The sequence below is a fragment of the Canis lupus genome, chromosome 7 (genome assembly GCF_003254725.2).
Source record: "Canis lupus dingo isolate Sandy chromosome 7, ASM325472v2, whole genome shotgun sequence".
Taxonomy (NCBI): domain Eukaryota; kingdom Metazoa; phylum Chordata; class Mammalia; order Carnivora; family Canidae; genus Canis; species Canis lupus.
In genome coordinates this window covers 52,111,241-52,128,725 of record NC_064249.1, presented here as the reverse complement: position 1 = coordinate 52,128,725, position 17,485 = coordinate 52,111,241, and the positions used below count along the sequence as shown (strand labels likewise).

Here is a 17,485-nt window from a genome sequence, read left to right as displayed (position 1 = left end):
CCAAGCAGACACATCCTGCTTATGGCCTCCAGGTTAATCCTCCTGAGACAGCATGTTCACATTAGTTCTCTGGGACTTCTCAGTTTCTGTAACATTCCCATATTCTAGTCTCTCCAGAATATGAATTTACTGTTCTTACCCAAGTTCATGTCTCAGTATTCCCCAGTAAATATGGCCAGTTCTTACTGACTTGGTCATGACATTCTGCCAAAATCAAAGTACCAGTGTCTCTGAAAAGTCTTCAGAAGGTTTCATACGAAATGTGAATCTATAACAAAGACTTGATACCCATTCTTACAATAATTATGAAATTGTTGCTACTAACCAAAGGACATAAAACTCCTCAGCAGAAAATGATTAAAGCATAGCTGGGATGGGTTATGTATTAGGGTGAGAAATCAGCCCATGAAAGGAAGGTATTATGTGTGAAGTGTGATTGTAAAGCAATGTTCATGCCATAGAGTGATGGTGGATGAATCCAGAAAGCAAATGGATTTCGCCACTAACTTTGCCCCTTTCCCTTGTTCTTGACCTATATATAGCAGCAGTATGACAGGATATAGAGTTATACTAACAAAACAAAACACAACATGATGAAGACTATTTTGACCAATTGGTCCAGTCCTAGAAGCCTGGAGATGATGGCCAACCAGAAGTAAGAGTTACAAATACAAAAAGTTGGATGAGGTTTGTGGGCTTCATGGGCCTCTTTGAATCCTTTTACTAATTTAGGATCACTTATTAGCAATAGACCCAGGTTGCCTCACTATGATTAATAGCCATGGTTTATAACTATCCATCTTTGTATGGCTTGATTTGTAGGTTTATTCTTATCCCCTCAAATATATTCCACCTAAGGAAAGTTGGAAGACAAGGATCTATTTAACATGAAATAGACAAGACTAAGGAGACCAGAAAAGCTATAGTGACTATTAGCTGTCATCACATGGAGGAGATGAGAGACTGTGTTATATATATATTTAAAAAGCCTTTTTTTCTGGGGATCCCTGGGTGGCTCAGTGGTTTAGTGCTTGCCTTTGGCCCAGGGCGAGATCCTGGAGTCCCGGGATTGAGTCCCGTGTCGGGATCCCAGCATGGAGCCTGTTTCTCCCTCCTCCGGTGTCTCTGCCTCTCTCTCTCTCTCTCTCTCTCTCTCTACGTCTATCATAAATAAATAAATAAATCTTAAAAAAAGTCTTTTTTCTTCCAAATAAAAAACAAAACAAAACCCAGAGCACTTGGGTAAAGTTCTAAGGGCCTGTGGAAGAACTTGTACAGATCCTACCTATCTGAAAACATCTTGTGGGCTTTATTAAAAAACACATTCTCTGCCATGAATTGCTAAAGCTGAGGTTCAGTGCTGGCTTAGACGGGCTTTAGAAAGACCCTAGCATTCTAGTGGGAGGCTGGAATTTTGAAGTCTTAAGGTTTTTTTTTTTTTTAAGATTTTATTTATTTATTCATGAGAGACACACAGAGAGAGAGGCAGAGACATAGGCAGAGGGAGAAGCAGGCTCCATGCAGGGAGCCCAATGTGAGACTCGATCCCAGAACTCAGGGATCATGACCTGAGCCAAAGGCAGACACTCAACCGCTGAGCCACCCAGGAGTCCCTGAAGTCTTAAGTTTTTTAAGTTTTAAGTTTTCCCAAGCCTCCTGAGTTTCCCATTCTAAGCATCTTCAATGTGCCTTACTTGTTCTGTATTTATGCCGGATACTGAAGTGAGCATTACAATAATCATTAAAAATTGTTATTGATTGGTAATAGGTGTTCAATGAAATTTCAGTTGAATGAATGGATATTACTCTGTATAAATAAACAAAAATTTCAAAATAAGTAATCTTCCGGTAAAACTATGTAAATCACTCCAGAATCCAGAGTTAATGACTTTGGGGTTATTCATTTTAATTGGAAGAGTCAGAATATGCTGCTTCTCTGGCTGCTGTTTATCAAGAGGGTTTTTACCTACTGAGGCACTCCTATGATTTTTTGTGAATCGATATTTGTGATGGCACTGTAAGATTGACTGAGCTCTCGTCATGCTGTCTGTTACATGTGATGGGGTTTACTCTTCAGCTGGGGATGGTGTACTGGGGTCTAATGTCCCATGGTTATATCTGCTTAAGATGGAAATAAACAATCACACTTGGAAAAATCAGGGGGAAAATCATGATATTACCAACATGGGACCTTTGAGGGCTTTCTGCTGAGAGTTAGTAGGGTACACCCAAAGCTGAGTTCATGGAAGCTGGCCTTAAGGCTGTCAGCTTTTCTCCTTTGCTTCAAAGACTCAAGGATCCATTTCATCCTCTAGGGAGGGGGTAGCCATGACAACATTTATGTTATATTGCCTGTCAGGATGAGAGGGAGCAAGAGATAAAGAAGGCTCAGGGCTACCTTGTGAAGGGACCTCATGCCTAGTTCACTCTAAGTGGGCAAGGTAATGAGTCTCCACCTCAGTCTGGAGCCTAAAGCCATAATCATATTTATAATAATACTCTGGAATGTGCTGAAGACTAAGGAAAATTGTTCTTTCATTAGTCTCTGATGTACTTAAGTTGTTCCTTGGCAAAATCTGTAATTCCCAAGTTCTCCCTGCCTCTGCTTTCAGTACCCCCAACCCCAGATTAAATACTAGGAACTCATGGGAATGTCTCTGATTGCCGTGTGGCACATAACTATTCTTCAACTGTCTGCAAAACATTTTTAGCATTTTGCTTGCATCTTTCTTTCATCCATGTCTATGGGGGCCTGTCCTCTGAGAGCTTTCTGGTTGATGACTGATGAGCATTACCTCTTCCCTGGGCCACTGCAGAGAGGGTGTCACCTCTCCCCTGGTATTTGTCTTCAAATGAGTGTTCTCTTGGGGAACCAAGGAATCTTGAAGATATACTGGAACATCCAGGGGGGGATTTCCTTTTTTGAATGAGAATTTTAACTTTAATATATAGCTTTAAAATGATTGCTGCCCCTTGCTTCCAAACTAAAAAAGCCTAGTTGGCTTCTTGGCCCTGACTCTTTCCCTATCCCTCTGATTTAAAAATCCATTGGGCAGCACCATGTTTACCTAGTGACTCTGCCCCACAGCTTGGACTCAGCATTAACCCTTCCTTTCCCCATGAACCAGCCATCTGAAAAGTATTTTCTGTTTCTCTCCTTCAGTAACTGGTCCTTCCTTCCCATCCCCTATCCAGCCTACCATCCCCAGCTCACTTTTTCCCGAATCTGACCTGCCCTCCCTCCGGTGAACCATCAAGCCGATCTTGCCCTTGTTTTCTGTAAGGCTGATATGCTTGTGCCCTTCACTTCCTAGCATTTGCCCCATCTCCGCAAATGCTGCAAAGTAGACCTCTTGCTCTGTGCATCATGTCCATATGGGGTATTCCCAGGTTTGACTCCATGTTTCCAACTTCATTTTCCATTTCTCTTCTATACACATACAATTGCATATGCATTATACAAACACACACTTGCACATACACAGACATCTATGCATACACATGTACATAAACACAAGTACATTACCATACAGTTGCACACACATGCACCTAGACACACATATACCACAGATATAAACTTACTCTCGCATATCTATTCTTGAACCATACACTTTATACTTACCAATTGTCTCCTGAAATACCTCCTTTTTTTTTTTCTGAAATACCTCTTATCCCCATTTCCAGTAGAACAACCATAGAAGTCCAGTTTAGATGTTACCTACTTCATAAAGCCTCCACTGATTCTCTTCCAATATGATGCTATCCCATTTCCTAATAAGGGAAGGATGAGGAGGGGTGGGTTACTGTCAATTGGATATTTGCTTAAAAACAGCATATTTAGCATACATCTTAAAATTATTTTTTGCAATAGTCCAAGCCAATACTACTGTCATCATTTTGCAGATAAGCGAATAGACTCTAAGCCATTGGGTTGATTTCTTGTTCTCTTTCTCTTAAACATCACTCAGCTTGTAAATCACAGAGGAGGAGTTAGAATCTTGTATGTTTGTTTGTTTTTAACTCAAATCTCCACTTTTCTCCTTTTCCATGGGTCCTTGCTAAAGCCCTTTGAAAGATTTGTAATGCAGTATTTTTGTCTTTCTAATTAAATATGTCCTTTCCCTGTGTCTTATCTCCTTTGGATCTCTCAGTGTGTAAGGTCAATGACTTGCCCATAGCATATACTTATGAATCTCTGCTCTTGAGAAGTAACTGAAGTTCACACAGCATTTCATTGTGATTCTATGTTTAGCTCTATGTTGAGCTAAAATATGGGTCTTTCCAGCCTATTCCAAGGATTGTCCTGGGGATGACTTAAAATTTTCTGAGATGGGAACATGGAAGCATTTTATAAACTGCAAAGCATGATACACACTTTGTTCAATAGACATTTATTAGACATCTAATATTGACAGAGGCACAAAAGGAGACATGAGCTCTGATGTCAAAGAGATTACATTCCAGGAAGAATCAGATATGTAAATAATCTCAATATACTGTGAAACATATGACCACTAAAATATGACCACACTACAAATGCTAGTGAATGGTAAAGGGTAATCAGGGAAGGTGTGTCTGGTGCTGGAGGATGGACAACATTGACAGAACCTTGGAGGATAAGAAGGGGAACAATTCCTGCCAATGGGGTCAGCAGAAGCAAGCACAGGAAAGATTATTACTTACTGAAGGCATAAATAAATTAATTCCTGGAAGGACTCTGCCTCCATGCAAGGTGATAACTAAAATGACCCACATAGACCATTCTGATGATTTTCAAGATCCATCTAGGAGCCATCTTCTCCCAAATCTTTCTCTTGACTTTGCTCCACCAAATAGAACTTTTTATATAGAACTTTTGGCACTCACTGTACAAATGTTTTCATTTTCTTTAAATGAGTTAACAATGATAAAGAAGTATGATTTGTTATGATTTAAACAACTTTGCAAGGTGGATATTACCATTTACATTGTAGAGACCTGAACCACTGAGGCCCAGAATGATTAAATAACTGCTTCAAAATCAGACAGCCAAATAGTGTTACATTCAGACCTACACATTCAGCAAGGAATATGATCTCTGCCTTGTGAGCTGATGCAGGGGACCTAGCAGGAGCTTCAGGGTCAATAGGAAAAGTGGAGGGGTGGCTCAAATAGTTCTTGTTTTATGATAATGACCTATGTGGTCAGTAGAAAGGTGAGATAGTTATAAAGAGGACTAGCCAGTGTCATTTCTTTCTCCTCAAGGTAATGGTTTCTGAAATCAGAAAGGGGACTTTATTCACCTTCAAACTTTTGAGTTCCCCCTGGAAGCCTCAACACCCTTCCCCAGTTCCAATTATTGCACAGTTTTCAACACAATAAAGCTTGACTTTGGGCTTAAGTATGAGACAAAGGCATGGATTTGTGTCTGACTCTTCTTAACCTCAATTGGGCCTGGCATAGTGTTGTCACATACCAGAGGGCCAATTAAAATTTGAAGAGTGGATGGATGGATGAATACATGAATGAACTTTAGGTCTTAGTAGCACAAGTGATTTTCTTGAATGCGCCTCTGTATCTACAGCTACCTCCTCCACAGCCCAGAATGCATCCAGTATAACCATGACTTTCAACTTCCTGATCAAAACTTACCACCTCGAGAAAAGCTTCCCTAATCAGCCTACAGTTTTTCTTACCTGTTCAGTCGCATTTCTTACCATTGTTTGCCTGGAACTTTTACTTTCTTCTCTACCTTCTTTCTGTTCCCTTTAAACACTTTGCTCCAGTCTTACTGAATTACTGCAAACCTTCCATGAGCCTTTTGGGGTGCTCTTTCTTTGGGCTGGAACACTCTGCTCTCTTTCTCTCTCCTTTTCACCAGTTAAGTCCTTTTCTCTCTTTAGATCTCAATCTAGAAGCCTTCCCTGATGCTTTTGTCCCAAGTTTGAGTTACATGGTCCTTACTTGAACTCTCAGGACTCATAGACTTCTTTGCCCCTAGTTGCTTACTTGCACTTCCATTCCCCCCATCCAACTGAAGGCACCTTCAGAGCAGAGAACTTACTTTGTGGTCTCAGTAACCAGGGCAACACACTCAGTATTCAACATATAGCTATTAAAGTAACGAATGAATGGATGGCTGGTTGGATGACTACAACTAAACTGTTTATGTGTGAGTGTGGGTGCCACTGCATTTGGGTGACGGCTTCTCATAGAAATGCTGCTCTCAAGACATGAAATTGACTAAGAAGATATGAAAGATGCTTATGAGGCTTCTATGTAATTTTAATGGGCCTTTTATGTATCCTACTTCATTAATAAACCAAAGAATGGAGTACTCCAGCATCTTTTATCTCCCATCTGTATTCAAATTCAACAGAAATTTCCCCCAATAAAATTTGAGAGTAAATTAATGATTTTCATTTTCTCAGAAAATTCATTTTTCCCTGAATGGATAGATTGCTGACCCAACACATAAGTGTGATTTCCTGCTTAATAATGGGTACTGGCTGATATGGTAAACTGTAAAATGATCTTTGGTCTTATGAATCTGTGGGCTTTGGGTTCAGTGGGGTTATCCTTTCTGTAGGGGCAGATGTGGGGGTCATGATGCAGGTGCTCCTGCTCTGAGGTCACTGCTCCTGTGGCCCAGTCAGTTCTTGTTGGCTTGACATTCTTGGTCAGCCTGTGTGTGTGGGCTCAGCTTGACCTGTTGTTTGACTATTCTTTTTGCTGTCTTTTGGCTGTGGGTATCTCAGTCTGGCTACATAGGAAACTGGCTTTGGGGACTTTCCAGTAAGCATTTGAATATCTGTGATAGCCAATAGGTTTAACAAATGTGCTTCTGGAAAACACAGAGAAAAGGGTAAAGTAGGTTGGGGAGTGGGCTGGCCACAGAAACCTGTGAGGGAAGGGCAAGTGAGAGGGTTGCCTGCCTGGGTACTCCGGAGAACATACCAAAGAGTGCTTTCCTCGTATAGGATGTGTGAATTTGTGAGAGGCCCACAGGGAAATGCAACAAAGCCCAGGGCTCTGGAGGCAGCCTGTGGTGAGAAGGGGAACCCTAGCAGAGGCATTGGAGTAGACCAGGAACCTCTCCAGATGTTGCAGTGTCCTCATTCTGCCCTGAGTTTGGAGCTGCTTTCAGTGAGGTGGGGTTCAGGCAGAGGGATGGGAACTATGCCCAACAGGGCTATACAAACCAAACCATTTATGGGCAGAATTTCACTGTGGTTAACACCTAGAAATTAGCAAATGCTGTCCATAGGCCAGTTATATACAAGTTCTAGCAGGAAAAAAGTGACACTAGTTATAAGGTCTATTTCTAGAAGGGTAGGAGGATATAGGGAAGCCACATAGGATAGTGCAGTATTCTGTGGGCTAGTGATAGTCAGGGGGCTAACTATTCTTGACCTGAAGGAGCAGAAGTGGAGAGCAATCACTAGACTCTGAAAAAAGAGAGTTGTGTGGAGGGGGCATGTTGACAGCTGCTTTGACCTTTGGTTGAGGGATGATGCATGCAGCCTGGGGTCACCATGGAAGGAAGGAGCCAGAAAAATAATTACCTCTCAGATCTCTGTCCCATGTGTGCCATTGGCCAGACCCACTCAGAAGCCAGAGGGCAAGGGATCCCAATACTACAGTTAATGCAGGTCAATCTCTTGGGATGCAGACCAAGAAAGATAGAAGGATGCAGTGTGGATTTGGAGGGGAAATGGGAAATAGTCTACATGCGTGTACTATCTCATTTAATCCCCACAGTAATTCCACTAGGAGGGCAGTATTTGCCCATTATACTGGTAAAGAAGCTTGCACAGAAAGGTTAAATGACTTGCCCAAATATAGACAGTACATGGTAGAACCAGGGTTTGAACACAGGTAGCCTTTGTCTGGGGTCTGACAAGTTATCACAAATTTAAGAAATCAGCTATTGAATGTATTCCTTTGGTGGTGGGGGACGACAAAATGTTTTCTTTTTTAAAAAAATTCTGAATAATCAGTTTTTGAACATGTCAGACTCATCTCAGGTTTGGGTTTGCCTTTACCTGGACCTGGCTCTCTAGGAGCTGGAGGTAGCAGATATGAGTGCAGAACAACTCTCTTGATTTAGAATCCTGATGGGAATTGGGGTTCTGCACTGCTTGAGATGAGGCACTTGGGAAGAAGAGGTACCATCAATGAGGATCAAGTGTAGCAAAGAGAACTGACAATCATGCCCTAAGTGTCCCTAATTTTGTAGTTCATTGATCGGAGGTAACTGGTTATAGTGGATTCTACTATGCATGGATATTTTCCCTTCTGGACTGGTAGACAGATTTCTAAGATGACAATGAAGATTCCCAGGCACTGGTATACACACACCTTTCCCTAAGTATGTCCTGAAGGCAGACTGCACATGATTAACTAATAGAGTACTAAAGTCTTGAGACAGTTTCCTCCATCTGAGGGGTCACCCCAACTTTAGAGCTGCCTATGGAATGGTCTGGAGTCCCTGTTAATCACACTTTAACTTTTCTCTCTACCCAGTCCTGCCTCCCTCACTCTCTTACAGATGGTTTTCCTGAGAATACGTCCCAGTAAGCTTTGCATGCAAATCCCCATTGAGATTCTTTCTGCATGGAACCAGATTTAAGGCAATGCACTAGATGAATGTGGAATGGGGGTGGAGGAGCAAGAGGATTCTTGTCTGATAGGAGGCCAGCTGGGGAGAACAGACTCCTCTAAGGAGCCATAAAATAATAATGTGAAGTACCACGTGGTAAAGGGTTGGCATTTGTAGTCCAGACTTAGAGGGACCATGTATTTCAGTTATCACAACAAAGACTCTGTTTATATCTATTACCCTGGTGGTTTTAATTAATAAGTACCCATTTGACTCTCAAAAGTACAAATTATATGGCCAGTGTTCCCAGATTCCATGGGATTTGGGGAATGCAGAGGAAAGAAGAGCCAGTTTGGGGAGGGGTGGGCTGAAGATAAGGTAGACTCTGAGCTAGACTTTGAGGGATAAGCAGGAATTTTGTTATATGGAAGTTGCCAGGTATCCTTGTATATAGAAAAAGTAGAAAAGCATGGACAGAGAAGGAGGGCCAGGAACACATATGTGTGCAGAGGAAATGGGGAGCAGCAGCAACAGCAGCAGGAGGAGGAGGAGGCTTTCAGAGTTGGAATGACATAAGGAGCTTGTTAATGGGTGTCATTTTATGAATATATAAAACAAGGAAATCAGTGCACATTGGTCATAGAGGAGATGAGTGCCCACATACAGAATCATGCGACATTTCCTCATATGTCTTGGGGAAAATCAAAAGGAGAAAGGGAACAGATGGCTTGCCTCCCACTGTCTGAGACCAGACCATTTTGCTTATTTGGGCAGCACTATTCTTTTGTCTCTAACCCAGTTTGCTTGTTTGTCCTGTGAAGATGCCTTTGTGGATCGATGATGAAAATCATGATGTTGATGGTAATGACCATCCCTTACTTTTGCAGCCTTTGAAATGCTTTCAAACTTGTTTCACACACATTATTTCATTTCATGTGATCCACGATTCTCTTTTGTCTGCATCACTGTTCTATGTAAAAGGTAAGGCAGGTATTAGTTTTTCTGATTCCACTGAAGAGTTAAAGTCATTGGTTGAAAGAATTCTCAAGGGTAACAGTTGTGGGACTCAAATGACAACATGGATATGGTGGCTCCTACAACAATGGTCATTCACACATTATGAGGAAATAATGGTGGATCTTTGCCCATGGGTGGCCTGAAAAACCCATCACTGCATTGATTCTTTCTTTGGCTTCCCTTCCTGGATTTTGGGTGCTCGTTAGACCCTCTGTTGAATGGCATCCCCACTCTGATAGATCCATGCAATAGAGGAGTGAAATTACCCTGAAAGATTTCTACAGAGGTGCATAGATGTTGTAGCTCTTCTAAGAAAATAGCATTATTTCATTCTAGTTTGGATTGGAATATCAAAAGAAGAATAGTTTTATTTACTGCATGCTATACACTTTACCTCCGATCTTGACCACAGCCCTGCAAAGGAAGGAGAGTGAAGCTTCTATGAAGAAACTGAAGTTAGAATATTGCAATCCCTCACCGAAGGCCACAGATGGTATTGGTCAAGGTAGGGATTGAACCTGACTCTCTCTGCCTGTGTCCACATTCAACACCTTTTCTGCTGAGCCACTTGGGCTTTCTGGACTCTAGTGGTTTCAGTGGGAGTGAAGGGAAGGACCCCCTGGAGCTGTTTTGCAGGCACAGGGTTCTTTGAGAATGTGGTATTTTAGTTATAGACTTTCTCCTTGGAAACATGCATATTTATCCAGTTTTTTGTATGAAATTTCAAGTGACCAGTGGACTGCCAAAGCTGCTCTATGGTCTCCAGGTCAGGAACTCCTGCCATAGGGGAGGATAAAATTCAGGAAAACAGTAGTTGGAGACTTTCAGTAGCTCATGTGGCCTCCCAGAGCTTCTCATTTTTAAGCTGTCAGGGCTTAAAGGGTTTGGGTCTTTGCCTTAATAAAATAAGTTATTACCTCAAAGTCTATTAAAGCAGCAGGAAAGAAGGTGAGCCAGCTGCTGGGCAGAGTGGCAATCCACTATTCTCTTCAGCAAACTCAAGCTCCAGAGAAGTCTCAATTGGGGGCACTAAAGTTTTGTTATTTCAGAGTATGAAATTTTGGGCAATAATGAGGCTTGTACATTTTCTATGACTCATGCACACTCCCTCCCTCTCCTCTTTAGACTGACTGTCTGAAAGCAGTCAATGTAGAGTCCAGTTTTCCTGGATCAGGCTTTTGTCCCAAGGCTGTGTCAAGATGATGAAATACATAAAATCGAGAAACAGTGGAGAGGGCTTTTTAGGACATCTTAAAACTGACTCGGATCAATTTTTAAGATGGCCAGAAAAAAACTATATCTGACTATTAAGAATCTCCTCACATCCAATCACAGTTCCAAGATCAGATTTTAAAAGACTTAGATGCATATTTAAATATTTATTTAGATTAAATATTTAAATATTTAGATATTTCTTTGGGGACTCCCTACTACTTCTTTCTCCAGGAGTATGGCCATATCTGATATCATCCCAGCCTTCATATCCCATTGTATCTCCTACTACTTCTGGATAAAGATCCTTGGTCCCATTTAGGTCTGTTTTCTTGCTCAGCCTCTGAGAATGTCACCCTCCATCCATCTAGAACTCCCCAGCCCCTTCCGCCAACCCCCCCCCCCCCCTCACACACTGGCTGCCACTTCCAGCCTTATGAATTTTGAAGCAGGAAAGGCCTGGGCAATCTGTAGATCTGGTGTGCCTCCTGCTTTCCACCTCACTGAACCTCATTTGCAACACAGGGTTGTATGTTGTATTATATGATATAAATTAAATGAGATAATAAATGTAAAACAAATGGCATTTATAGCTACTCTCAGCTTCCTTCCCCAAGGCCAGAGCAAGTACTGCTTCCTTTAGAAGGTCCCCTGGAAGCTTAACCCAGGATTATATTCCTTTCTTACTCTTGGTTTGCTTGGACTGCCAATGTATTTTTTCACAGTTTTGGAGGTTGGAAGGCCCAGATCAAGGTGCAGCAGAGTTGATTTCTGGTAAAGGCTCTTTTCCTGCTTTGCAGATGGCCACCTTCTCACTGTGTCCTCACACGGCCTTTTCTTAATGCATGCACATGGAGAGAGGAGAGAGAGAAAGAAAGAGCTCTTTGGTGTCTTTTTTTATTATTATTTAGATAATGACACTAATACATCAGGGCCCCACTCTTATCACTTCTTGAACCTCAGCCACCCTACTCCAAATACAAACATGCTAGGGATTAGTTAGGGCTTCACCATATGAATTTTAGAGGGGTACACATACAATCTAGTCCATAACACCCTCCAGTGTAGAACCTCCTTGATACTTATAACAAACACTCTCTCATTTTATGTAATGATTGATTATTAAATATTTATTTAAATTCCAGTGTATACATTTCAGGTATACAGTATAGTGATTCAACACTTCATTCAAAACTCAGTGCTTATCACAACCCTCCTGAATCCCCATTACCTGCTTCCCCCATTCCCCACCTCCCTTTTGGTAACCATCAGTTTGTTCTCTGTCATTGAGAGTCTGTTTCTTGGTTTGCTTCTCTCTATTTCCCCTTTGCTGATATGTTTCTTAAATTGAGTGAAATCATTTGGTATTTATCTTTCTCTGATTTGTTTTACTTAGCTACTCTAGCTCCATCAACATCACTGTAAATGGCGAGTCATTATTTTTTATGGCTGAGTAATATTCCATCCAATATATATATATATATATATATATATATATATATATATATATATAATATGATAACCCCTTTATCAGATATGTCATTTGCAAATATCTTTTCCCATTTCATAGGTTACCCTTTAGCTTTGTTAATTGTTTCCTTTTCTGTGCAGAAGCTTTTTATTTTGATGTAGTCCCAAGAGTTTATTTTTGCTTTTGTTTCCCTTGCCTCAGGGAACATATTTATGAAGAAGTTGCTATGGTCGATGTCAAAGAAGTTACTGCCTGTGTTCTTCTCTAGAATTTTAATGATTTCCTCTCTCACATTTAGGTCTTTAATCCATTTTGAATTTATTTTTGTGTATGATGTAAAAAAGTGGTCCAGTTTCATTCTTTTGCATGTTGCTGTCTGATTTTCCCCACACCATTTGTTGAAGAGGCTTTTTTTTTTTCCATATTGGATATTCTTTCCTGCTTTGTGGAAGACTAATTGGCCGTATAGCTGTGAGTTCATTTCTGGGTTTTCTATTCTGTTCTATTGATCTGTGTGTCTGTTTTTGTGTCAGTACCATACTATTTTGATCACTACAGCTTTGTAATGTAACTTGAAATTTTGCATTGTGATGCCTCTAGATTTGCTTTTCTTTTTCAAGGTTGCTTTGGCTATTTGGATCTTTTGTGGTTCCATGCAAATTTTAGGATTGTTTTTTCTAGCTATGTAAATACGCTTATGTTTTAATATTTAAACATTTTTCATTGCCTGCCTGCATGAAATGTGTATTTCCAGCTAAGACAGCAAGCCTCTGAAGATAGAGACTTTTTTTCCTTCTTACGTATGACTGGCATGCAACAGGGCACTTCTTAGAGTTAATAAATACTAGTTAATGAACTGGCTGTCTGCTTTGCTGGCATGAAGCCAACTAATTTGACTTTTGTTTTATGAAACTGCAGTGATGCATTGAGTGGATGTATTATTCAGGATGGGCTAGATTATGCATTACTAACAAATAATCCCCAAATCTCAGTGACTTGATACAGAAAAATGTCCTTTTTCTTCATACTATGTACCCATCCTGGAACACTGGGTGAGGAGGACTTATTCATGATAGCCACCCAGGAGCCCAGGCAGACAACAACTCGAACACTGCTGGCTGCTGTGCCAGAGAGAGGAGAGAGCATTGTGGGGTCCAGCATCAGTAATAAAATGCTCACTGGCCACAGTTCATTCATTAATCAGAATTAGTTATAGAACTAGAACCCCATCCAACTCCAGGGGCAGGGCAGGAAGTGCAATCCTACCATGCGTCTAGAACATGGAGAGCCGCAATTACTTGGTGAATGTCCCTAATGACCACCACAGTGGAGAAACAGATGTTCAGGTTTCTAGGAAGCAGAACAGTTGACAATCATTTCATAATATTTATCTTGTATGCCACCGGGAGACTGGCTGCTACTTTCTTCTCCTTTTCCATGCAGAATCAGCCAAGAAGATTCACACCCTCTGTAAAGCCTGGATTGCTAGCTCAGAGTTGCAGTTTGTTGCAATTAAAGGGAACTTTACTTTCCATCTAATCCAGGAACTTGCCCAATGACCCTAACAGATCCTAGGAGTGATTCCTTTGAAATGTCTCCAGAGAGGGCTGTAGGAAGGGCTCTGGTCAGAGTAGGAGAGACCCCAGCTTTGTTTCCTCTCTGCCTGATTTAACATGTGTTGCTTCTTTGTTTTAGATATATCTTTGAAAACATAAATGGTGCTAAAGGAAGAAATTGACACCCATAAATGTGGTCCAACCACTTAGTCAGGACATAGATGATTCTACAACATTGTTTCTAAAACCTCAAGCCAATCTTTATGGACTTAATTGATAATGTGCCTCTGTAATGACTGGCACCATGTCTGCCCTTAACTTCAGGGCACTCCCTCCTGCTCTTGATGTCTGCTACTGAGCTTGATTTCAGCTCCTTGCCTGGACAGCTGCGTGCACACACATTGGGCTGCCTCTCTCTGATAGAGCTGTGAAGCAGCCCATTATCATTGCAAACAGAGGTACCTCCTCTCTGCTTGGAGTCCAGTTCTTGTCTTGTTTGGACCAATATATTGTGCAAAGTAAACTAAGGAGGAATTAGAATATTTTTGTCTGCTGTGTCTCCAAAATCGCAGAGTCCCAAAATGCTTAAGCTCCTTTTAAAGTTGTTTTCCTTTTGTTACTTTAAAAACCCTTTCTGAGTAAGCCAAGGACTGATGAGCTGTCCCCAAACTGCTGCACTTACATGCAAATATGGGAGAGTGACAAAGACCCTGATTACAGCTTCATTTGCTTTATGCAAGATTCCAAAGCCAGTTAAAGCCACAGAAAACACAAGTAATGGACTCCAGCAAGTGATGATGGAGCCAGCAGGGCTTCCTGGCAGGCCCTCTGTGAAGTCACACTCTCCCTTCCATGGAGCAGCACTGACTCTAGGCTGGTAGAGGGGCCCTCAGTAGCTTCATGAATGTTGCACTCACACAAAACATCTTTTCTTCCTGCTGCCTGAGGTCTAAAACACTATTTCATCCCTTAGGTTTTAAGTTCAGTTCTTGTTGAAATGCCTCTCTCACCAGGAGGGCACTGTCTTCAAGTGGTCATCGTGCATGATTTCTTCAGTGAGAATGAGTGTGTGAGAGTAAGTGTCTCAGTGTAAGAAGGAGGAGTGAGTGAGGAATCTCAGGGATTGATGATCAGGGGTTGAGGCACTGGGTTGAGAATGGGTATGCTAGGCAAGATTGACTTCAAAAGTTGAAACTGGACCTCATCGTTTTAATGGAAGGATAGCAAGTAATACCAGCTTTTGTCCCAAAATCTATAGTAAACTTAATAATATTACTGAGTGAAGCCTGGCGTCTAAAGGAACAAGGGAGTACATGCACTTGGACTCTTCACCACCAAAGATGTCAGTTCATTAATTTAATTAAATACATGACCAAAACAACAGCGACACCACACATATCTTCTCTAATTAAAGTAGGCAAAACCCACAGCAAATTCTCTCGATTTATTAGATCAAATTATTCAACTCAGTCAGGAAAAGTGAAAGTCCCTGAACGGAGAAGAGTACTTCTGCTTTAAGACTAAACCAGTCCAAATATAAAAAACAGTGAAAGGGAATAAAGGGGAAAGGAGAAAAAATGAGTGGGAAATATCAGAGAGGGAGACAGAACATGAGAGACTCCTAACTCTGGGAAACGAACTAGGGGTGGTGGAAGGGGAGGTGGGCAGGGGGTGGGGGTGACTGGGTGATGGGCACTGAGGGGGGCACTTGATGGGATGAGCACTGGGTGTTATTCTATATGTTGGCAAATTGAACACCAATAAAAAATAAATTTATATAAAAAAAAAGACTAAACCAGTCCAGTCAGGAAAATGTAAAATCTGGTTTATTAATAAGCTTAATGTCAGGAAAACAGGCAGTTAAAGGGTGGTAACAAAGAGTCTGGGGCTTAGGGCCAGATCAACAGCTCTCCAGCCCCTTGCCCACTGCCTGGCCCACAGCAAGGACTGCTGCTGTTTTTATAGGTGTGCAAGCACTATATAAATGAATGAATAAACAAGTGATTGATGGTAAGGGCAGCAGGGTGGCTCTATGACCTCCAAACACTGCAGATGCCCCTCTTGTTCTTTATCCTCAGACTCTTAAGTAAGCATCTTTAGGTAAAAGTCCTAACTCTACCAGAAACAGATTTTGAAAAATGAAATTGATTTGCTACTCTGCTGCCAGAATAATGGGGCCTAGTGACAACAAACTGAGCTGGCTGCATAGGAGGGTCTCTGTGAACATATGCCAAGAGTGCAGTTTGCTTGGTATCATCCATTAAGACATCATAAGTGTCTCTTTGTCCATAACTTGTCATTGATGAACATGACCTTGTGGATTTGGAGCCCAGGTGGGTGTACTGATAACAGACAGGGGGACAGGGAGGACTGAGCCACTTCATAAAGAGATCTGGGTAAGGGGACAGAGGCCAACCGGCATAAGGACAGCATGGGCCTCAAGGAGAAGGGCCTTGAGAATCATAAACACTCTTCCTGAGGGCCTCTCGCTTTGGAGACTGGAATTCAGTGATGGGCAAACAGATGGCTTGCTCCTTCTCTGGTCCTCTCTTCCTCTGGACCATGGGGACATCTGAAGTTTTGTATTAAATTTCAACAGGAAGCTGGCCTCCCAAATATGGTATCTGCCATTCTGAGGGTCATGGGTGTTTATAGAACCCATGAGTTATCGTGTAACTGGGTGGCTGTGCCACTAGGGTTCTGGAGCAACTTCTCTGGCCTCCTGCAGCCCATGATGTGAATTAGCAACACAATTTATAATAATATATAATAAACCTTGAATTATAGCTCCAACTTACAAATATTCAAATTAGCTCAAGATAAATATAAAATAATGATTTCTACGATTGTCTTCTCCTTCCTGCTATTATTATTAGTAGTAGTTGTAGTAGTATTTTACTGCAGAGGCACTGAATATTTTTGGAATCCTGCTTACTGAGTCCTCTCATCTCTACCCTCTTCCTCAAACATAGGCTAGCCTTTTGTCCTTAAACTTATATTGCTATACAGTATGCTTTTGGAAGAAGCATATACTAGGGAAGGGGAGTTGTTCTGGCAACTATTTCTATTACACAATTGATTATACTTTTATGCCCACATCTTCACAGTGATTAGCCTCTTCTTTAGGGCTTATCTCTCACCTCAGATACCCTTATTGTACTATTTAACGTGATAAGAATTGAAGGATATCTGTTTTCCTCACTCCCAAATCAGTGGCAGCACCAAGATTGGGCTTAGAGACCTAGAGCCTTCCATTATCTCCATAAGCTATACCAAAAGTTACTGCAAATCAATAGAAATTATAAGTGAACACAGTATTCTTGCAGAGTAATTGGAACTTCAAAACAGGACTCTCTAGTGACTCCTTCTAACTGGACTGCAATCCCCAACTCTTACTATAGTTTCTGTTACTCTTTATTATGTTTTCTTATGGGTTTTTATGATACCTGAGATTCTTTGGGATTTACTTTGTAATAAATGTCCTTCAAGAGATGTGTGCATTGTCATTGGGGTGAAACATCCTGTCTCATATTCACTGACACATAAACAGGGATTGATTTCCTTTATAAATAATTAGTGGGCATGCAGCATAGAGCGAGCTCTGGGGGGACCAGACTCAGGACATGCATAGGTGATGGGGATGTGGAA

At 41.4% G+C, this 17,485-nt stretch overlaps 1 long non-coding RNA gene across 3 annotated transcripts in view; it reads right to left on the bottom strand.

Moving 5' to 3' along the window:
- Positions 1-1,723: 1,723 nt before the first annotated feature.
- The window catches only part of LOC112647839 (uncharacterized), a 39,403-nt gene continuing 23,641 nt past the window's right edge, over positions 1,724-17,485 (bottom strand). For 2 of the 3 annotated variants that reach the window (XR_007412078.1, XR_007412076.1), the window contains one exon: positions 11,322-11,647. This is a non-coding gene — a long non-coding RNA (uncharacterized LOC112647839). Of the gene's footprint in view, positions 3,772-11,321; positions 11,648-17,485 lie in introns of those variants that run through there. The other variant, XR_007412077.1, reaches the window with a different exon arrangement.